The 23,513-nt window shown below is 40.8% G+C and overlaps 1 protein-coding gene across 10 annotated transcripts in view; it reads left to right on the top strand.

Moving 5' to 3' along the window:
* CEP85L (centrosomal protein 85 like) overlaps nucleotides 1-23,513 on the top strand; it is a 235,613-nt gene that overhangs the window by 115,188 nt on the left and 96,912 nt on the right. The gene's annotated exons all lie outside the window — the stretch shown is intronic.

Below are 23,513 nucleotides of genomic sequence, written 5' to 3'. Positions count from 1 at the left end.
CATAGGTGATTTTCTGTGAGTTTTTCAGCTTTTCCCACTCTTTCTTAGATAAGTATCTGGCAGTATCATTGAAGGCCTTGTTTGTGTCTCTTCTCTGATATCTGAGCATCATCCTTGGGTCTCTTTGCAAACATGCTGTCTCCGTTCATAGCGTTGGGAGCAGTCTGACCTCGGAGACGAAGCAGCCACGGCGAGGTCGGCAGCAGCAGCGGCAGTGAGGGCAGTGGCCAACTAATTTTTTAGTAATTCCTGTAACATTCTCCCCTGAGATGTCACCCTAACTGCTGGTTAGGTGTTTCATTTAAAAGTGCAAAGGTACCTCCCACTTCAGCTGTAAGGACATCTAAGGCCCGTCTATTCTGTGCTCCTACTGAGGCTGAAGAGTCTATAGATTGTGGTTGTGCCTCTATGGCCCCTACAGTTGCTTTCCATCTTCTCTGCATTATAAGAGAGATATTAAGTATTGATCTTTCAAGGAGAGGGAATGCCCATAAACCAGAATATACCTCTGGCTGTAGAATTTCCCATCCATGGTTTTTCTAAGATGAGATTGTCATGTGCATGCCCTCCCCAGTTAAATCTCCATATGAGGGCATAGAAATGATAGATCTCTTTGTCCGACATATTCAAAATGGTACAGTTTCTAGAAAAAGTTAGGCATGTCCCCAGATGATGCTGCCATCTTGGTAGAATTTAAAAATAATAAGTTGGGAACTACTGGAGCTATAGTACAAGTTCTCTTCCAATGCCTTGGGAGGGCTAAGTGTATCCAGGAGCCACAAAGAAAATATAGCCCTGTTCCTTGAAGGGATGGTTCTAAGTTGTGGCTTGTGAGAGACACTGGCAGATTTTTCTCATATCTTAGAAGTTTCCTTTCTTTACGTATAATAGAGGCATCCTTGGGATAAAGATAACCATATTTAGTCATTTACGATGTCATTTGGAATTTGACATGCCAAGTGAAAAGGGTCCACCTGACAAATGGAGTTTTGAAAAATTAGAGACAAAATAGGGCCCTGGTGAATATCTCAGATGATTTTTGTGGCAAGGGTGTCAGTCCAGATGTCTTCAGTTCGCCCAAAGATCTGTAAGCTGCCACTATTAGCAAACATCATACAAGAGTCTGGAATTCCATGGGTAGGGTGGAAGTTTGGAAAGACCCATGTGTTATTTTTTACATTATAGTCAAGGTGGTTACTTAGAGCATGCCACTCCCATCGGTACTTCCAACCAGAAGGAGAGGCTAGATTCTGAAAGCCCCCCACTAGGGCTTCTATCCTTGTAGATCACCCTTGTTGCACTCTCCTCAAATCTTTGAACTATCAGCAATTACAAGTGTGATGTTAAAATATCTGAGATCTCCCAAGTATGATCCTTCCCCACTGCTTTTAAAGCAGAGGGAGGCATTTGCTATCACTCAGTCAACTTTTCCAGGCCTGAGGGTGTGAAGCTTATCTTTGGGAGAAAGTTCTTTGATGCTGGGGCAAAGTGTTTTCCTGGGAAGAGTTAGTCACCCAATTGAAAGTGTTCCCATGCCATGTCCCATTTATGCCTGGTAAGTCTTTAAGCGTTAAAGGTAAAGCCAACAAAGGGAATCCTAAGATGCTGAGTTCCGGGTAACTGTAAGTTTCCTTAGTGTCACTGAACTGAGCGAACCACTTAGGACAGACCTGACAATTAGTCTTGTACAAATGGGCCATCGCAGATATTGTAGGAGCTAAATGGTGCGATGTATTACGAAGTCCAGTAAAAAGTCGTAACAGATTTAGTGATAGTAAAACTCTCATGTTTACTTCCTGTTAGTAACCGTTATTCCTGCTGTGAGGTTAATAATTAAGTCCAATGCTGTAGTAATTGAGATTCTCCCTCTGACATTCCACCCTGGGGGTGCTGCAGTATATAGTTCTACTGCAAATAGCAGAGTGAGTATAGCAATTCCTGCAAGGAGTAGTAGTAAACAATTCCCACCAGAAAGAAGTTCTGATATTTGGCTCAAAAGGAGAGGTAGAAATGACAAAATGTATTTGTTGAGGTAGGGGTGAGACTGCATAAGATGATTAGTTCTCATTCAGTTACTTATCTTTTGTGATTTTCAGCTTAAGATCTTCTGTTTTTTCACATTGCTATTCAGGACGTTCCTCTGGGCTGTCGGGGGTTGCTCCCTCAGCTCTCCAGGCTTTGATTTGAGTGTGATGTATCTATGAGTCGGTTGATTCCTGTACCTTTTATTGTTGGGGGAACTGGAAGAACAGTGTAATTACAGCCCTTCCTAGGTTGGGCTTAGGGAGGGAGAGAGAGAAGGGAGAATGTTTACCAGTACCAAATCTCCCGGGTTAAATAGAAGTGTCCCTGTTTCCTGGGGTTGGGCTTTCGCTAATTGTGCTAATTCCTGTTGGAAGTCAGCCAGAGAGGTTACATGCTTAACTAGCTCGGAGGTTTCCCGATCTAATAGAAAATCATTGGTAAGGAAAGGGTGTCCATACAGCATCTCAAAAAGGCGAAGACCTAATTTTGAAGGGGTTTATCTTACTCGTAGTAAGGCCATGGGAGGAAGAGTGACCCAAGGAAGGTGAGTTTCTTGGGACAATTTTCTGAGGTGTCTCTTGATAATATCATTAGTTTTCTCTACCTTTCCTGAGGATTAGGGTCTCCAAGCCCAACGGAGATGATATTCTATGCCTAGTGCTTTTGAGACCCTTTGTGTGACAGCTGCCTTAAATGAGGGCCCATTATCACTTTGTAGGTACTTAGATGAAAGCAGGGAGTTATTTCATTAACTAACACTTTTATTACCTCAGAGGCTTTTTCTGTACGACATGGAAATGCTTCTACCCGCTTAGTGAAGGTATCTACCCATACAGCAGGTATTGAATGCTCTTTGTCTTTGGCATGTGGGTGAAGTTCGTCTGCGACTCCTCCCTTGGGTATCTTTCTGTTCTTTGGGTTTGAGCAGGAAGGAGTCGCCTGTTCAGGGGATTATTTTTAAGACAGACTTCATAAGCATTAACAACTTGCTTGATTGTGTTTAGTAAGTTCTCGCCTAAAAACAATCTCTGGGCATATTGATGAGTTTTATCATTTCCCAAGTGAAAAGCTTGGTGAAGCACTTTAAGGACTTTCCATTGGCTGGAGGCTGGCACGTGGAGTTAGCCGTCTTGCGACTGTAGCCATCCTGAGGGCTGAAATGTATACCATCGAGAAGTGGCCCATCCTATTTCTGTGGGTGAGTACTGAGGTTTAATTTCTCTTACGGAGCCTTCCCAGATTAAAGGGGTTTGAAGTGTGTTGTCTTGAGCCTTCCTTGCTGCTGACTTAGCTGCCTGATCAGCTAATCTATTTCCTTTGGCTATCTCATCTGTTCCCGTTTGATGTCTCCTACATTGCATCACTGCTGTTTCTCATGGAAGGAGAACTGAGGATGATAACCTGTGATACTTTATAGGAGATCCATTGGTGGTAAGAAAATGCCTTTCGTTCGAAATGACAGCATAAGGAGGGAGAACCAGGAAGGCATATTTGGAGTTTGTGTAAATATTAGCTACCTTTCCTTTGCTTAATTCAGTTGTTCTTGTAAGAGCGATTAGCTCAGCTAATTGAGCGCTTGTGCCTGGAGGGAGTGACGCACTTTCAGTGATGTCATGTAGAGTGACTACTGTGTATCCTGCCTTACAGATCCCTTGTTCTACAAAAGAGCTCCCATCTGTCAACAGGGTCCAGTCTGGGTTCTCTAGGGGAGTTTCCTTGAGATCTTCCCTGGCTGCATAGGTCTGTACTATGATTTGTTCACAGTCATGCTCAGATTCCCCAGTTTCTTCCTGGTGGAAGGTGGCTGGATTTAGGTGAGAACAAGTCTTTAATTGGATGTTGGAACCCTTTAACAGCAGGGCCTGATATTTAAGAAGTCAGCTATCTGTTAGCCAAAGGCTCCCCCTAGAGCGCAGTAGTCCTGCCACGTTAGGTGGGGCATAAATAAATCATTTTCCACGGTTAATTTAGAGGCTTCTGGGACCAAAAGAGCCACTGAGGCAATGGCTGGGAGGCATGCTGGCCATCCTTTAGCCACCAACTCAAGTTCCTTACTTAGGCAACCCACACTGGCTGTTGACCTGGGCCTGTGTTAATACTCCCAGGGCCATTCCCTTCTTTTCTCATACATACAGATTGAAGCCCTTCCCTGTAGGAAGGGTGAAAGCTGGTGCCTTAAGCAAGGCTTGCTTCAGCTGGTCAAGGTTTGAGCTTCAGGTTCCCAGGTTAAAAGATAAGTTTTAGCTCCCTGAGTTTCTTTTATGAGGTTATGTAAGTTTCTTTTATGAGGTTATATAATGGACAGGCTATTTCACCACACTCAGGTATCCATAGTCTACAAAGTCCTGTAATGCCCCAAAATCCTCTGAGTTGCTTGAGGGTTTTGGGGAGGAAAAGGAAGAAATAGTCTCAACCCTCTCCTTCCCTAATGCTCTGGTCCCCTCAGACAGCACTAGGCCTAGGTATACTTCACTGAGGTTTTGCAGAGCTGGGCCTTGGGTTTTGAAACCTTATATTCTCTGTTAGCTAAGAAGTTGAGAAGAGCTTCATTGCCTTCCTGAAAAGCATCCTCCGTTGGGGCACAGAGCAGAATATCATCAACGTATTGCAAGACCTTAACTTAAGGATGAGAGAACTCAGAGAGGTCTTGTGACAGTGCCTGTCGAAACAGGTAAGGACTATTTCAAAATCCCTGAGGCAGCACCATCCATGTTAACTGGGCAGTCTGGCCGGAGGGATATTTGAAGGCAAACAGGTATTGAGAGTCAGGGTGTAACGGTGTACAGTAGAAGGCATCCTTTAAATCTAGGACTGTAAACCATTTAGTTCCCTCAGATATTTGAGTTAACAGGGTATAGGGATTAGGGACCACTGGATGGGTTGGAACTACAGCTCCATTAATGAGGCAAAGGTCCTGAACTAGGCTCCATTCCCCATTGGGTTTCTGCGTTCCTAATATTAGGGTGTTGCAGGGGCTGTTACAGGGTTTGAGGAGGCCTTGCATCTTTAGGTTATTAGTAATGGCTTCTAGCCCTTTCCTAGCCTCTGGCCTTTGGGATAATATCTCTGGTTAGGAAAAGAAGATATCCTTAAGATAGATCTGGACTGGCCTAGCAGTTATAGCTCAACCTATTCTTCCTTAAGTTGCCTACACTTCCAAATTAATGTTGGCTTCCATCAGGGGAGACAGAGTTTGTCCTGGGGCTGTAAAGATGCTGCAGGCGCCCATGCAAGCTAGAATGTATCTACCTAATAAAGGAGTGGGACTTTCAGGCATGATTTAAAAGGCATGTTTAAATAGTAAGTCTCCCCATCTGCAAAAGGGGTTGAGAAAAATATCAGGTTAGAGTTTTTCCTGATACACCCCTTATGATAGTGCTCTGGGAAGAGGGGGACCCTGAATTAGAGACGAGGAGAAAGAGACTGGCCCAGTATCCAGAAGGAGATCTACCTTCCTTCTTTCAATTTCCAGAATCCCTCAGGGCTCCTGTGTTGTGATGGCAGGTCTGAGTCGCTGGAGCTGGGGGTTTAAGCCCTGGGACCCATCAGTCGTACTGGACCATCTGTGAGACTGGTTCTGAACCCACTGACCTCTGCCTCTGGGGGCAGATCCGTCTCCAGTGGTCTCCGCCACAGGCTGGACGGGGTCGAGGTGGCTTCGTCTTGCTGCCTGGGCATTCCTTCTTAAAATGCCCTGACTTGCCACATTGATAACAGCTAGTGGATGCACCTCAGGGATCCTGAACTTTACAAGCTTGCGACGCTACTACTAGAGCCTCTGTTCTTCACTTGTATTTCCTCTCCTTTTCTTGGACCTCCTCCTGATCCCTATTGTAAAAGACTGAAGTGGTTATTCTCAGGAGGTTCTCTAGGGTGCTATCTGGTCCTATAGCTTGTTTCTATAGTTTCTTTCCAATATTGGGAGCTGACTGTGTAATAAACTTGTCCTTCAGGATTAACTGTCTCTCAACTGAATCAGGATAAAGAGGTGTGTTTTATTAGTGCCTCTCCTTAGCCTTTCCATAAAGGCTGTGGGATTCTCATCTGGTTTTGATCTATCATAGATAGAGTAATCAAGAGGTTTGGCCCTGGTCTTTCATAGGCTCTCTAATATAGACCTTAAGAAGTGCTTCCTTTTCCATTCATTTCCTGAGTTATTGGAGTTCCAATCAGGGTTATCTGCCGGAACTGCTTCCCTTCCTAGTGGGAATGGAGTTTCCACTTATTCCTTACTTTCCTTGTCTCCTCTTTTTCTCCTTGGTCTGCTATCGGAGGCATGTTGCTCATATGCATATTTTTCTGCTGCCTGTGGAACTCTGCCGGCTTTTCAGCCCCAGTGAGGGTCTGACTTAGCAGCAACATAACATCCCTCCATGTGAGATCAAACACCTGAGTTAAATTTTGGAAAATTTCTATATACCTATTGGGGTCATCAGAAAATTGGGCCAAGTCTCTGTTTATTTGCTTAAGGTCCTGTAATGAGAAGGGAACTTGAACCCTCATGGCACCATTCCTGTCAGGCATTTCCTACAGAGGTAAGAGTGAAGTGGGGAGAGTGGGATATACTGGAGATAGTGGAGCTGGAGGAGCTGATAGTATGATTGGAGGCGGACTGGAAGGATTGGGACATTCAATAGCTGTCTCAGATTGCTCCTCTAGAACCTGCTTTAGCTCTGGGGAACTATTCCCTGTGGCTGCTAAAAGAACTGGGTTGGTTGTACAGAACTTGTAAAGGTCTGGGCTGTTTCACAGGGCAAAGAAAGTCTATACATAGGGGATCTCAGTCCATTTGCCCTTCTGTTTGGAGAAAAGATCTAACTGTTGGATAATATTAAAATCAAGGCTCCCCCCCGGCAGGCCAAGTTTGTCTGTCCTCAAGATAGTAAGAAGGCCATTCCCTTGTGCAATAGAATATGAGTCACTTTTTCCTCAAAGTCTCAGGGTTGAAGGAGTCCCAGTGGTTTAAAATACATTCCAGAGGAGTGCATGCTGAAGACGATCTGTTGCCCATCTAGACAGAGAAGTGAGAATAAAAGTGTCCTTTTAGTTTCCTTTTGGTGTATGACTCAGGGTGGAGAAGAAAACAGTAGGGGGCCTTCCCCTATTTTCCCTCCCTGGTTCCTGGGTCCCGGCACCCAGTTAAATGTGCCGCCCATGGCTGTAGTTGTGACCCTCCAAGCCGTGGCACCAGAGAAATGACTTTTGAGGCCTAGTCACACTCACCGAACTAGTCCTAGTCCTCTGCGACCTCCTAGACTTGTGTGACCTGTGTGCCTCCCTAAAAAAAAAAAAAAAAAAAAAAAAAAAGATCTCAGGGAAAACTGTGTAACTGGGCAAGGCCCCAAGGATTATGCCAGATTCAACTCTATATCCTGCTATTATGGCCCGTGCTAAAGCATTTACCCTTAGAAAAATGGTTCTAGTTAACTTCTGGACTTAAATCCCCTTACTAATTAAGTACTGTCTCAGTTGGAGACAGAAAAGGTGAGTTAAAGGAATGTAGGAACCAAATGGCTGTTTTCCTGCTGATGGAACAATATTGAGACTAAAATTCGGCTATGGAAGACATTTAATTCCTAACTGTTGAAAGCAGAATTTTCCCATTCCTGTAAGAGGCTTAGAGCCTGATTTCTAGCAGTGCAAAAGGAAGCTGCGGTGTTAGCATTGGAAAAAAAAAAAAGTGCCTCATGTAGAGGATTTCTGATTCCACTAGGTGGCACTGTTGGCTCAGAAATACTATGTGCTCCTCAGACAAGTGGTAGAGACCTGGAAATGCCATGTGCTCTCCAGACCAAGGGGCTGAGAGAGAAATGCTCACTGTCTGGGAGGAACCCTCTGTTCTAGAAGATTGCAATTGCATGCCTGAGTTAAACTCCTGGTTACTAAATTCCCACACAGTCGACACAACGCAGAGAGAGTAAGAGACCGTGGATAGAAAAGGAAGGAAAGGTTCGTGACTGAATAGCTGAGGATTCTCTGCCAGCACCTGAAATGGGCTGTTGGACGCTGGGTCTAGTCCAGAGGCCTTTGAATCACACCAGGGTGTGTCCTGCCCAGATATGCTCAGTTGCCTCAGAACTTTTTCCAGCCTTGCGCAATGGCGAGGTCTCCTCATGAAAGAAAACTGATTAGAAATATGGCTAACATTCCCAATGACCTGTGGGTATTGGGGGGTTCTCCATGTTCTTACCAGCAAGCCTCACATCTGAGTCTTTAGAACGGCAGCCAACGATAAATGTATCTAACCAGCAGATGGATGCCTTTTGATTTTAAAATAGAGGCCAAGAGCACCTTGGAATGATAGAACAGATTTTAAGCTCACTTGTATAATCACCACTCCAACGAATGTTGTACCTCGGATTCCTGGCCAGTGCACCAAAATGATACGGCTCTGATGACTGGAGGGCAACTTTTCTCACGCTGGTTTAAATAAAACGACATGAATATATGTGGAGTGGTTTTAAGCAGCGGAGAGAGTTTAATAAATTGGCGAGAAAGAAGGAAGAGGCTCCCCCATACAGAGACAGAGGGAGGGGGGCTCCAAGCTGAGAGAGGGAACCTTGAGTGCAGCAGAAAACAGCCAGTTTAGGAGGCTGGAGGAGCTGGTGTCTGATTTCCATAGGGCTCAGGAGATTGGGTTGACCAGGTATGTCATTCATGTAACCCACAAAAATCTGGCCCTCCCACCCTAACCTTTTAATATGCAAATGCAGGGCACCATGATGATCTACAAACGTGGGGCGATGTGGGGGTGGCCACGATGCTAGGCACTTGTAGTGACAAGAAGAAAGTGGATATCGCCATATTGAGTGGACCCGTTTTCTAATGGCTGGCATTTGCATATCAAAGCTTGCTGGTCTGCTCTTCAAATCATTTTTCTGCGATGCAAGAAACGTATCTGGAGCTGCCTTAAGAGAAAAAAAGCTTGCCAAGGACCCTTTGTCTTCTCTATCTGCCTAAAATAATTTCTTAATAACTCCTATAATATAGGGAGATTATTGACTCCATAGCTCTCCAAACAGTGCAGGTAGATTAAGGACAAGATTATCATTTATTATCTGTCCTATCATAAAGTAATAGTTTTATTTCTAAGAAACTTTATGTTTTCAAAACTTACATCCCATGACAGTTTGATTTGTAAAAATTTTTGTAGGAGAGAAGTAACACTTACGGCTCTCTACAGGTCAACTGCCTGATGAGACTTAATCTTAAATTGAAACTAGTGTGAGATGTCCAGAAAATAGTAGAGTTGAATGACATTTTAAAAGGCAGGCAAGAAAAAAATTCTATTTTTTTTTTGTAAATATAAAAAGGAGCTGGTTTTTTTTTTTTTTTCCTGACCAGCTTCCTGCCCACCCCTGCCCCTTGACTGAATTGGAAAATATTTTACTTTGCATTGTTGACCTCTTTGAGCCATACATCAAATTGTCCTTTAAATTGGTAGTAATCTGGCTAGAGATCAGAATGCCTGTCTTTTTGTTTTTTTAAAAAACAGCTTTTCAGCCAGGCATGGTGGCTCACGCCTGTAATCCCAGCACCATGGGAAGCCAAGGGGGGCAGATTGCTTGAACCTAAGAGTTCAAGACCAGCCTGGATATCATGGTGAAACCATGTCTCCACAATAAATACAAATACTAGACAGGTGTTGTGGCACATGCCTGTAGTCCCAGCTACTTGGGGGACTGAGATGGGAGTATTTCTTGAGCTCAGGAGGTTGAGGCTACAGTGAGCTAAGATTGCGCCATTGCACACCAGCCTGGGTGACAGAGGGAGACTTTGTCTCAAAAAAACTGAAACAAAAGACCAGTGTTAGAAAGAAGTGCTTGGTGCCACAAAGAAGAAATCGCACTCAGGCAAGAAGTTTTCTCAGCAAGGCAATTTACTTCTACAGAAGGGTGCTGCCTGCATCAGTCATGCTCACAAGAGCACACCTAACAAAGGAGAGAAGGGTTTTTATTCCTAACACAGTTCCTGTTTCTGTGTCCTTTCCCCATTGGCTGGGGTTGGACCAAACAATCTAAATTAACCCCACTGGCTAAGACTTAAACCTTTCTAAGTATGGTGAACACACAGTTTGCTAAGAGAGGAGGGGAGGGAGAGACTGTCTGTTGCTAAGGTGGGAAGAGTTGCCTACAGAACAAGTTCAAGGCGTGTTTCGACATGTATGGGTTCAACAGAGTTGTTGTTCATAGAGTGACAGGTTTGCTAGTTACAGATTAAGCTGAGGAACAAGCGCTCATTACAGATCAAGCAGAAAGGGCTGTGTACAGAGCAAGAGACCAAGGGAACTTTGAAGAGGAACTTACTGTCCTTAACAGTTTCCCCCTCTTGATTTTATAGTTCTTCACCTTCAAATTTGTTTAACATATTTTATATTTGTTGTTCTTCTTGTTCGTTTAGGAGTAGGAACTTATTTGAGTAGGGTAGAGGAGAATCGAGAGGGGTTTTGGTGAGGGCTTTTTCTATAAGCCTTTGCACTAATCTACGAATACGAGCTATGATGCAGCAGCCTACAAGAATGAGTACACCTGTAACAATTGCAAGCGGAGTAAAGGTTATGAATCCCTTCCATTTTCTAAACCATTTTTTCCATGAGACTAGAGAATAATTCTAGAATTCTATTCTAGAATTTTTGGCTAATTCATTTGCTAGGGTGGTAAGGCTCTGTAAGGCTTTTGTAATTGTTCCATCGGGTGCTGTGTTGTTAGTGATAAAAGCATTGGGCCCCAATTATGACACAGACCCCACCTTTTTCAACTAATATTATGTTCAGGGCTATTCTGTTTTCCCAGGCCATCTGGCTGGTGAAGCCTAATTGTTCAGCTGTTCCTTTAATGGCATCCCTAGTATAACTGACAAACTGCTGTTGATTATGGTAAATGTAATTTATCCAGTTTACATTTTTCTTTATAGTTACCCACAAGAACAATATAGATTCAAATCCTTCAGCTATTTGATTTTGGGCTTTAAATTCATTTGGCACCCCTTGTGGAACTCCAATGGCATTTATATAAATGTGAGGGTCAAAGGACCTGTGGGGGGTACTTCTTTTTTCACGATTGTCCTTTTTGCTTGGTTGATGAAATGCCAGAGTGAAAGGGATTGCCGATTGGATTAGAGCACAAGTGCTGCTCCAGTTACTTGGCAGAGTACCCAGTAGTGGTCCACTGTGGTACCACCATACATCCACTTGGGGATGAACAAGGGCAGACTGATTGGTTAGCTCTTGAAAAGGCTTAGATTCACTGCATCCCATTAGATTCCCAAGGAATGCCAAGTTTTCCCCTTGCTGTGAGACATGAGGTGAAATTGATATTTGTAGTAGGGGGTTGGATAGCCCTCAGGGGCCGACCTGCAGGGCTTTTCACTTCTGGGAATAGCAGCAAGAGGGTTTGACATGCCTTATTGTCCCAGGCCGTGGGATTTTGGAAGAGGACTACCATACAGTTCATGCCCGGTTGGTCAGAGGATCATCCAAGTGGAAAGGGGACAATTTGGGTTTCTGGCCTACCTGTCGCACAAGTGTAACAATTGCTTTTGTTTAGTGTTCAGATGGAATATTTAACCCATTCTAGCCAGGCATTTGCATCTTGGTACCGTGTTTCAATGGCTACAGTTGGCTTTAAATCTTTAATTTTTACAATGGGTAAGTACTGGGTTGCAATGATTAGATTGGCAATCAGAGGGGGTGGCCCCTTTGGTGAAATTAGTTATGGTTTTAGGGCAGTGCAACCCTGTGAGGAGGTCCAACTCTGATGTTTAGTAGTCCATAGGACATCTGCCCACTGAGAACATAACCCCCAATTGCCTAACTCTTCCTCTGAGAATTCCCACCATACACAAGACATGGGAGTATTGACTCTTTCCACAGAGGGGCAGAAGTACTTTTCTGCACAAGCTAACTGTCTTTGACTTTGGAGATCTCCACAAGGTAAGACTAGACAAGCATAGTTACATTAACAGTAAGATATCCTTGAGTAGCTAAGGGGAGGAGAAAAAGACAAACCCGTTTGAATGTTAGTTTTGAGGCTGTTGGTCCTGGAGTGATGGTCCATGACTTTGCCAGAGGTGGGGCCTTCTTCACTCAAGTGTGGTGGGTTCACCCTTTTTCGGCTTTCCGGACTGCTGTTTCAGTTGTTAGGAGCACCAGGTAAGGTACTTCCCAGGTGGATTTGAGCTTTCCCTCTTTCCAACCTTTGACAAGGATGTAATCTCGCTAGGAGGTCTTGAGTCCTGAAGGAGGAAAGAGACAGACAGACCAAGGTCTTTTTGAGGGGGGCAGTTCGGATTCTTGTTAAGGCAATAGGCAGGCAACTTGTCCATGGTAATCAGGTTTCCAGAATTTATTTGGTTAGGTGATTTTTTTAGAGTTTGATTCATTTTTTTCCCTACTTTCCCTGATGAGGACAGGTTCCAGGGAGTATGATATTCCTGTTTTATTTCTAGTGCCTGGGTATATGTTCTAATAGGGCTTTGACTACACTACTGGCTGTTGTCCTTGGGAAGGGGAGAGTTTCTACCCAATGGGTAAGTTGGTCTACTGTTACTAGTAAATACTTGAGGTGGCCTATTGGGGGCTTTTAGTATAGTCAATTTAGACTCTTTGGCATGGCCTTAACCCTGGATTTCTTCTTCTGGGAGGTTGTTTTTTTAGGGTTCATTGATTAGTTTTTCTGCACACCGTGCAACTGTCCACTACTTACCTAGCGAAGGTGTGTATTCCTATGCACCCATAGACTCTAAGGACTGCATCACATACAGCTTGAGGACCCCAATGAGTTCCTTGATGAAGCTGAGACAATGTTTCTCTCAAGAGGTTTAGACAACATTTCCCTTCCATCTGGTAATACCCACTTTCCTTCTGGGTTTTCTTCAGCTCCTAATTTTTTTTGCATTTGCTTGAAGGGGAGGGAAGTTAGAAGTGTTTGGCAGGGGAAGGTGATCTAAAGGGTAAGTAGTTTCTGGCAAACAGGACTATTGTCATTGACATATTCTATTAAAAGTTGAGAAGTCCAGTCCTCACTGGACTCAAACCTTGGCCAGAAAACTGAAGGCTTGAGAATAGGTTCTTTGGTTTAAATAAAGCAAAAATATTTTATTATTTGTTGCTTCTTTTTAGGTTTGGTGCTTTCATTATCTCTCCAACATTTTAACATGAGACCTAGAGAACTATCAGAAGGAATTATATTGTCTGTCTTTTCCTTTTTATTCCCTGCCTTGTCTGTGGTATTTCCCATCCTGGAAGTTTTAGGTGCTTCCTGAGTCTTCCTGAGTCAGTGGAGCTCAACCTCTCCTAATAGAAATTTCTTGCACCCTTTTTCTAGGGGCTCAACCCGAGTTTCCTGAGTGTGTGTGGGGCTCAACCTCTCTTTACTAGAGATTTCTTGCACCTTTTCCCTGGAGGCTCACCCACCCCCCCGGCCCCACCAATTGGAGGTTTCTTGCACGCCTTTGCTTTCGCTTCCTCCTCTGGCCACTTCCCTCGTAGGAATTTAGGTCAGTATAAACCCTCGACAGAAAAGCTACCCTAAGCCATATCAGGTGACCACAGAACCATGGATCCGGACTCCACACTCGCTTCGCACTTAATTGTGTGTCTCATTCACACACTTTCAACCTCCAGGATGTCCTCAACACCAAGGAAGTACTTTGCTGCCCGCCCCCCGGCTTTTCTTACCTTAGTCTGTGCACAGAGTTACCTCGTCACCGTGGTATCTGTACTATAGGCTTTTTCTTCTTGTGTTGCTGAGAGTCTGGGTTTATTCTTCACGCCAGGTGGGTTCCGATTCCCTACTCCTGAGGCCACTGCAGTGAGGCAGCAGGACGCTTCTCATGAGAGGTGACTGGAGACCCTTCCCCATAGGAGAATGGTATCCCGGACGGGTTCTTCTTCTTCAGCTCAGTGCTGCAAAGAAGAACCATCTCTCAGGCAAAACGATTTCTTAGCAAGGCAATTTACTTCTGCAGAAGGGTGGTGCCTGCCTCAGTAATGATCACAAGAGCACATGGAACAAAGGAGAGAAGGGTTTTTATCCCTAAGGCAGTTCCTGTTTCTGTGTCCTTTCCCCATTGGCTGGGGTTGGACCAAACAATCTAACCTGATTGGCTAAGACTTAAACTTTCTAACTATGGTGAGCGTGCAATTTGCTAAGAGAGGAAGGGAGGGAGAGACTGTTGCTGAAGTGGGAAGAATTGCCTACAGAACAAGTTCAAGGAATGTTTGGACATGTCTGGGCCGACAAAGAGTTGTTTACAGAGTAAGAGGTTCGTTAGTTACAGATTAAGCTGAGGAACATGAGCTTATTACAGATGGAGCAGGAAGGGCTGCGTACAGAGCAAGAGACCAAGGGAGCTTTGAAGAAGAACTTATTGTCCTTAACACCAGCTTTTCATCTTGCTTTATAAAAGCATATAAGAATAAATTTCTTGGTTTGTTATTAATGGTTGCTAAGAGACAGTGTACAAAAAGGACTTGGTATATTCCTATAATTATTTTAAATAAGTAATTTTTTTTCTGTCTGAAGATTTGAAATAGCTTCTGAAGATACAAATATGAAAATATAAAATAGTGAAGAAAACAAGGTTATTTGTAATTGTGGTTAGATCATAAAATGAGAACTAAGATTTACACAGAATTGCATACTATTGCTGTTATGTACAGTTGCTGAAAGAATAGGTCAATCACTTGCCTATATGGAAACAAATAAAAGTGTCTCATTATCGAGATATAACAAATAAAAGCACAGGAAAGCATGCTTTTCATGACACAGATACCTGAGGTATAGTTCTCCTAATGTTCTTGACAATTATTTTTGTGTGATTATTTCTTATAATTAGACTCTATGCAGATACCATAATACCAAAATAGGATTTAATTATTTTAGTTGTGCCTCTTGTATACATTTAGCTGGATTAAAAATATTTGGGCAATGCTTGTCTTTTGAATGGCCTTTCACTTACTGTGATGATTGTTATATTTTCATGCATTTTGTTCATGTATTTATCACCATATTGTACGTTTTCTATTCTGCCTTTCTCAAGTTTTTTCTATCTTGCCTTCTTTTGGTTGACTCTTCTTTATGCCATTTCTTTCGTCTATTAGAAGTTATACACTATCTTTTAAAAAGTTAGCTTTATTGTGATACAATTAACATACCATATAGTTCGCCCATTTAAAGTATACAATTTTATGTTTTTCAATGTGTTTTCAGAATTATGCCACCATTACCACGATTTGAGTTTAGAACATTTTCATCCTGCCCCTAAAAGAAACCCGTTAGCTGCTACTCCCCGTCCTCTACTCCCAGACCTAAGCAACCGCTAATCTTTCTGTCTCTATAGATTTCTTTATTGTAGTCATTTCACATAAATGGAATAATCTATTATGTGGTCCTTTGTTACCAACTTCTTTCACACAGCATAACGTTTTCGGTTTTTTTTTTTTTTCTTTTGAGATGGAGTTTCACTTTTGTTGCCCAGGCTGGAGTGCAATGGCGCTATCTGGGCTCTCTACAACCTCTGCCACTGGGTTCAAGCGGTTCTCCGAGGTTTCTCCATGTTGGTCAGGCTGGTCTCGAACTCTCAACCTCATGTGATCTGCCTGCCTTGGCCTCCCAAAGTGCTGGGATTACAGGTGTGAACCCTAGCATGTATCAGGACTTCATTTTATTGCAAAATAATATACCATTGTATGGGTAATCCCACATTTTACTTATCTGCTCATTGGTTGATGGAAATTTGGATTATTTCTACCTTTTTGTTCTTAAAAATAGTGCCTCTATGAATATTCTTGTATATGTTTTTGTGCGAACATATGTTTACATTTCTCTTGGGTATACACCTAGGAGTGGAATTGCTGGGTCATATGGTAACTCTGTGTTTAACTTTCTGAGGAACTACCAGATTGTTTCCTAAGGGGCTGCACCATTTTACATTCCTACCAGGAGCATATGAGGATTCCAGTTTCTCCACATCCTTGCCAACATTTATCTGTCATTTTGAGTCTAGTCGTCCTAATGGATATGAGGGGGTATCTCATTGTGTGTGTGTGTGTGTGTGTGTGTGTGTTTTAATAAGGCACTTTACTATCATTGTGGCTTTGATTTGCATTTCTCTGATGACAAACGATGTTGAGCCTCTTTTCATGTGCTTTGTAAATAAGGCCATTTGTATATCTTCTGTGGATAAATGTCTACTCATAATTTATGCCCATTTTAAAATTGGGTCGTTTGTGTTTCTATTACAGAGTTTAAGGGTTCTTTGTGTAATATTATATAAAAGTCCCTATCAGATACAGGATTTGCTACAATTTTCTCCCAGTTATGTGAGTTGTCTTTTAACTTTCTTGATGATATTATTTGCAACAAAGAATTTTTAAATTTTGATGAAGTTCAACTTTATTTTCTTTTGTTTCTTGGGCTTTTGGTGTTGTACCTAAGAAACTATTGCCTAACTCAAGGTCATGAAGATTTCTTCTATGTATTTTATTTAGTTTCTTCTAAGAGTTTTGTAGTTTTAGCTGTTACATTTAGGCCTATTGATTCATTTGAATTAACATTCATGGGTACTATGAAATAGGGGTCTAACTTTATTCTTTTGCCTGTGACTATCCAGTCACACCATCTCTATGTAGCTTCTGGTTTCTAATGTAGAGATTTATAATATACACCCATAATTTGACTGACTGACTATAATGGTAATCAGAATCTTTATTCTCTTCTGGTAAATTGAGGACTATAAAATGTTGGAATGCCAGCCACCCCTTTTGTGAGTTATATGTCATGGTTGCTAAGTATATATATTTTTTATTTTACCCACATGTTGGATACTGATTTTATTGTTACTGTTTTTTTAGATTTTTAATCACAAGTTTACCATTTCTCTCTTTGCTCTTTTTTCAACTCAGAATTCATTATTCTTTATTCTGAAACAAACTCAAGGAACTTTAGCAGTTCTTTCAGTGAGTCTGCAAATTCTGTTTTTGCTTAGCTGAAAATATATTTTTCTATCGGGAAAGACAGTTTAGTTTCCCTGCAAAAACAATTTTTGGATGTCAGTTGTTTACTCAACTCTTTGAAGATATTAGTCCATTGTGTTCTGGATTCCATTATTGCTGTTGAGAAGTTGACTATCGTTGATAGTTGTTTTGTGAATAGTTTGCCCTTTCTCCATGGTTCACCACTTCTCATTGTCTGATGTTTTGCAGTTTCTTCATAAGCTTTAGTCCTGCTCTGCAGCTGTGAAATTGTAAGCCCTTAGCAGAAGATCTGATTCGTATTTTTTTTTTTTTGAGACGGAGTATCGCTCTTGTTACCCAGGCTGGAGTGCAATGGCGCAATCTCGGCTCACTGCAACCTCTGCCTCCTGGGTTCAAGTGATTCTCCTGCCTCAGCCTCCCTAGTAGCTGGGATTACAGGCGCACGCCACTACGCCTGGCTAATTTTTTAAAATTTTTAATAGAAATGTGTTTTACCGTGTTAGCCAGTCTGGTCTCTAACTCCTGACCTCAGGTGATCCGCCCTCCTTGGCCTCCCAAAGTGCTGGGATTACAGGCATGAGCCACCATGCCCGGCCTCATATTTTTATTGAGATTAATATATTTGTATTGTCTTTTCTACATAGCATAATGCCTGGTACATAATACATTCCTAGGAGACTCTTCAGATGACTAATTACTTTATATAGCCCCGTTCCTAGCAGTGTGTGGTTTAGAATATTAAAATATATTTACCTAAAAATATGGAGAATACTTTGAAATGTTTATTTATTTATTTGAGACAGTGTCTTGCTCTGTCTCCAGACTGGAGTGCGATGGCACGATCTCGGCTCACTGCAACCTCTGCCTCCCAGGTTCAAGTGAATCTCCTGTCTCAGCCTCCCAAGTAGCTGGGACTACAGGCGCCCACCAGGACACCCCACTAATTTTTTTTTTTTTAAGTAGAGACAGGGTTTCACGATGTTGGTCAGGATGGTCTTGATCTCTTGACCTCGTGACCTGGCAACTTTGGCCTCCCAAAGTGCTGGGAATACGGTCATTTTTTTTTTTTAAAGAATGGGTTACATGTAACATAAAATGTTTTTGTTTTCTTTTTTTTTTTCTACGTAACATGGTATGATTATGGCATTAGCAGGAAGAGAAAAAACTCATTGTGTTGTATAAAAATTATTGCCTGGACTGGGAGTGGTGGCTCACGCCTATAATCCCAGCACTTTGGGAGGCCAAGGCGGGCAGATCACATGAGGTTGGGAGTTCGAGACCAGCCTGACCAACATGGAGAAACCCCGTCTCTACTAAAAACACAAAGTTACCAGGTGTGATGGTGCATGCCTGTAATCCTAGCTACTCAGGAGGCTGAGGCAGGAGAGTCGCTTGAACTTGGGAGGCAGAGGTTGTGGTGAGCTGAGATCGTGCCTTTGCACTCCCTCCTGGGCAACAAGAGTGAAACTCTGTCTCAAACAAAACAAAATTGCCTTTGTGGTTAAATAAAAAAGTTTTTAAAAAATAAAATATTTGTTACAATATTTTATGTTGACTGATAAGTATATGAAATGTTATTTTAAATCAATGTTTTGATACAGGGTTGTATAGTTTACTGATTATTTTTTAAACTGTGAAGACTCATGATTTATTGCTATAATATAGATCTGGAGGGTGGGAGGGAGTGGTCTTTTTTTGCATTTAATTCTTTATTACTACCAGAAGGATAGAGCAGAGAGAGAGAGAGCGAGAGAGACACCATCTCTGTATATAAGAGAAGATAGTCAGTGTTTTCATTTAATACCAGATGAGAATAACATGACAGTGAAACAGAAGATTGGGTTTTTGTCTGGAATTGAGAAATATTTTGTCTTAAATATAACTCACTTGCATTATCAGGTTATAGCAATGTCCCTTTCTTATATTCTGGCCTTTAAAACTTAAATCTGTCTGAAACCATTAGCTCATCTGTGCCTACTGTCAATGCTGTAAACCACATTCTTGAGTTTTTAAAAGGACTACCTTCTGTTGGTTTCAGATATCACTGTTGTAACTTAGATGTGGGCTAGATACTGTAGTAATAACTTGCATTTGGGATTTGTGGCTACAATTAGGTAGCCTAATCAAGCACATTAGGAATTGCATTGTATCTACCTCTAATTAACTGTGTTTCCTTAGGGCAAAATAACATTTTTAAGTGTTGAAATAGTTAAAGTTAACATTTTCTGGACTTGTTTCTGTCTAAGATATAATGATGACCCCTTTCCCACCTAGATACTCATACTGGGGGAAAATATTTAATTCTTTGTTCATATATTCTTAAATATTTAATTTTAAAATTTTAATTCTTATGTTTAATTCTCTTATAAATACTAAATATTTAATTCTTTCAAGTATTCTTTTTTCATTTATGTGTTATGTGTGCATGTGTGTTTATGTGCATATGTATGTCAGTAGACAAAACTTCGATCCTTAGTTTTGACAGTAATGAATTCTGAATGTCACAGTTCAGATTTTACACTAGAACTTAGATACTGGTTATGGTTGAACTTGGGATATTTAAGCTTAAAGACTTCAGAACTGGAATCAGACCCATATGGAATGATGTTATAGTGAATGAAGCAGCAGAATCACTTATTTAGAAGTGGTATTTCCTAGGCCCTTCTCTACTTTACTGGATCATAATCTCTTGGAGTAGGGCATCAGCTCTCAGGCAACTTTTTTAATGCTAAGATTTGAGAATTTGTAATAAGGGAATTTAAGGAATAAATTCTATATTCAGTATAATAGTCTATGGACAGCATATATCAACTGCTTTCAGATTTAGGGAATAAACACTAGTCTGATGTGAAATTGATTTTTCATTCATTGCTGATTTTTCTTTGCATTTGGAAAGTACTGAGTTAGTAAAGTCAGATTGGAAAGTAGCACATTATTGGATAGAAGAAGCAGCCAAACTGGGTCTTATAGTATTCCGCTGTGACATGGAAAGTGAGAAAATTACCTATTTATATTATTCATACTTTAGAAGTATTTTAAACTCTTCGAGGTCACAGAACAACAGAATACCTGTGCAGAAGTTTGACCACATGGTCAAGTTATATTCCTTGGAAAACAATTAAAATAAGACATTGTATAAAGTAAAATGTGGAAGTATTTTTCTCCTTTTGCCCCCTTTCCACTATGTAGCGGTTACCTTTGTTTATTAAGTTTTGTGTGTATTCTTTCGGATCTTTTCTCTGCACATTTCTACATATCTACATATGTGTGTTCACGTATGTGTATTCATATTTTAAACAGTGATATGTACAAATTGCTTCTCTTTTTCCAAAGACTATAACAGTTTACGTTCTCATCACTGTAGTATATTTGCAGCCTTTAATAGTTTTCTGAGTATGATAGAGAATGTACCTTTACTATTAGTGAGTTTGAGGATTTTTAAAAAAATATATATTCTCTAGTTGTGTTTGTTGTTTGTTGATTTGCTTATTGATTTTTTTTTTTTTTGGCCTATTTTAAAATTGAGTTGCTAGGGTATTTTGTTGTTGTTGTTTTTAATTTGTTGGAGCTCTTTATATGTATGGGTATTTATCCTTGGTTTGTTACATTGAAATTCACATTTACTTGTAGCTTTTTAATGACATAATAATAACATTTTGCTTTCTGCTAGGAATTCTTCTATATATTTTATGTGTTTTGGTTTAATTCTCACTGTTGTCATCTCCATTCTATGGAGGAGGTAACTGTTAAATAACATGTTTGAGCACGCATAACTACTGAGTGATAGAGCCAGAATTTGAATCTAAAAAGGCTCTATATTTTTCTTTTTCTTTTTTTTTTTTTTTTGAGACAGAGTCTAGCTTTGTCACCCAGGCTGCAGTGCAGTGGCATGATCTCTGCTTACTGCAATCTCCGCCTCCAGGAACCTTGAACCTCCAGGTTCAAGCCATTCTCTTGCCACAACCTCCTATGTAGCTTGATTACAGGTGCCCGCCACCACACCTGGCTAAGTTTTGTATTTTTAGTAGAGATGGAGTTTCATTATTGTTGGTGAAGGTGTTCTTGAACTCCTGACCTCTAAGTAATCCACCTGCCTTGGCCTTCCAAATTGCTGGAATTACAGGCGTGAGCCACTGCACCCAGCCCTATATTTTACTCTATGAAATCAAAACTGTTTTACTTAACCTTTGCTCTATATTTTTATCTGCAACTTGATACAAGACTAATTTTTTATTTTTTTAAGATATCTTTTAGAGGCTCTGATTATTTTAGTATAAGTACTCCCTTACTAATATTAATAAAAATATATGTAAGATATATATAATGCTATAATATGTGAATACAAATGTTCCATAAACTTTTGGGGATGTCCTATTTCTATTTAGAACCAACCCTCAGTAGCATATTCCCCTTTATTTTCTTGTTCTCCTGATTACCAGAATAGTCTGTTAATCACCGTGTTTGCCAGTTGTTTTGCTTTAATCCATTGGCGACTCTGCTGTCAGAATAATCAGTCATTTTAAGTACAATTTTGATCATATCATTCACTCCCTTGTTTGGAAACTCAGTGATACCATGTTTCATGCTGAATGAAGGCCAGGCTCTTTACTTACAGAGCATTTGAAGATGTGTATAATTCTGCTTCACCTTTACCTATCCGTTACCTTGACAACTTTCATTGGTACTTTAACTCCATACTGTAGATACATGGATTTATTTTTCTTCTTATACAGCCACATTCTTTTGGCTTCATGATTGGATAATTTAGTGTTTTCAATTAGCAGAAGTTGTTTGCAGGCTGGTTGAGCACATAGGAAATTTACTTAAGGATATTTGGTGCTTCCTAAAGGAATTTTTAGGAAGGCTGGAGAACCAGGCTTAAGGATAAGCTTCCAAATGATATGCCTCAAATCATATATGAGAACTGTCAGTCTTCCGCCACCAAGCTGCCTAGCTGCTGCCAGTGGGATAGAAATTTTGATTCTGCAGCCACTGTGGGGCCACGTCTATCACTGCTGTTGTGGAAAGGTGATGCCTCTGCTGTTGCCTATACCACCCAAAAATGGTAGCTCCACACTGAGTCCATTTTATCATGTGACTTACTTCCAAAACCGCAATTTTGTGCTGCTGCCTCTGAATGTCTGCATCATAGTTGCAGGGTGTACTGGATTTTGAGGTCTGAAATATATTTTGGGAGGGATGGAGTCAGTAATGTGAGAATTTTCCTGAATGCAGGAAGTTTCTTTAGAAGCTGATAGGCAGTCTTGAATATGATAAATATCCCCTACAATGCTTTTGCTCATATTCCTTCATTTGTAATGTTTTTCTCATTTCATGTCCAGGTTAACAAAATCTGTGCCAAGACCCACTGGAATTTTATTTTTTGAATTAGTCTACCTGGCTCGTTTTAATCTGAATTTTCTTACAACTTTATCAACATAAATTTTTCCATAAGACAATATAAGAGAATACAAGTAATAAGTATCTTCTGGTATAAGAGTTGATCAGTGTGGAGAGATTTATTCTACAGAATAAATTGCAAAGGTCTCCATCACTCACTTCCTCCCCACACACTAATTTAAGTTGCTACCGCCTTTCTAGATATCCCTTGATTACAGAATTATAGTCTTTGGTTTTAATTTGATATATATGATGATAACATGGCACTTGATGGTGAATATTGAGTATTTAAACCCTTATTTATCTTTCAGCCTTTCATTTAGTCTATTGAAACTATTCATTTGTATAGAAGAGTGTGATGTGAGGGCCTCACCTAAAGTAATAGAAATTCAGCTATTTTGGAGGTAAAAATATATAACTTGGGGATTTAGTAAATATAAAGAGAAAGGAATCAAAGTAGACTCTAAGGTTCTAGCTTGGGGTGAATATAAATATATATATACACACATACATATTCATACATATGTATACACACACACACACATATATATGCCATTAAATGATACTGGAAGTGAACCCTTTGGGACTATTTTCCATTATTGAAGGAACACCTTTACTCATTTCTCATTTCAATTAGAGTTTGGGGAGGTTCTAAAGTGTTCAGATCTGGCATAGATTTTCACAGTTCAGGAAAGACACTGAAAAATACCATTTTTCTGACAAAGTTGTGTCTGAGACTTCATTGCTGGATTATGAATAAGACCTCTCAGTAAGGAGTTGGATTTTTCCTTTTAAAGATACAATACTTTAATTAGGGTAAATATAAACCTATTTTAAATAACTTTTCACCTATAAGTACAGTAGATGGTAAAAGGCTGTATATTATGTATCCATATTTAGAAAATCCAATTTGAAAGTATGTTGACTTGTTTCAGGTAAAAGGATAATAGTAATTTACTCATTTTGAGGAAATCTTTTTGAAAAGCTTGTGCTGGGCTGGGCACGGTGACTCATGCCTGTAATCCCAGCACTTTGGGAGGCTGAGGCGGGCAGATCACCTTAGGTCAGGAGTTCGAGACCAGCCTGCCCAACACGGCAAAGCCCCATCTCT

This window comes from Macaca mulatta, chromosome 4 (assembly GCF_049350105.2).
Source record: "Macaca mulatta isolate MMU2019108-1 chromosome 4, T2T-MMU8v2.0, whole genome shotgun sequence".
Classification (NCBI taxonomy): domain Eukaryota; kingdom Metazoa; phylum Chordata; class Mammalia; order Primates; family Cercopithecidae; genus Macaca; species Macaca mulatta.
The sequence above is the reverse complement of the archived record's forward strand: the minus strand, read 5'-3'. Positions and strand labels throughout refer to the sequence as shown.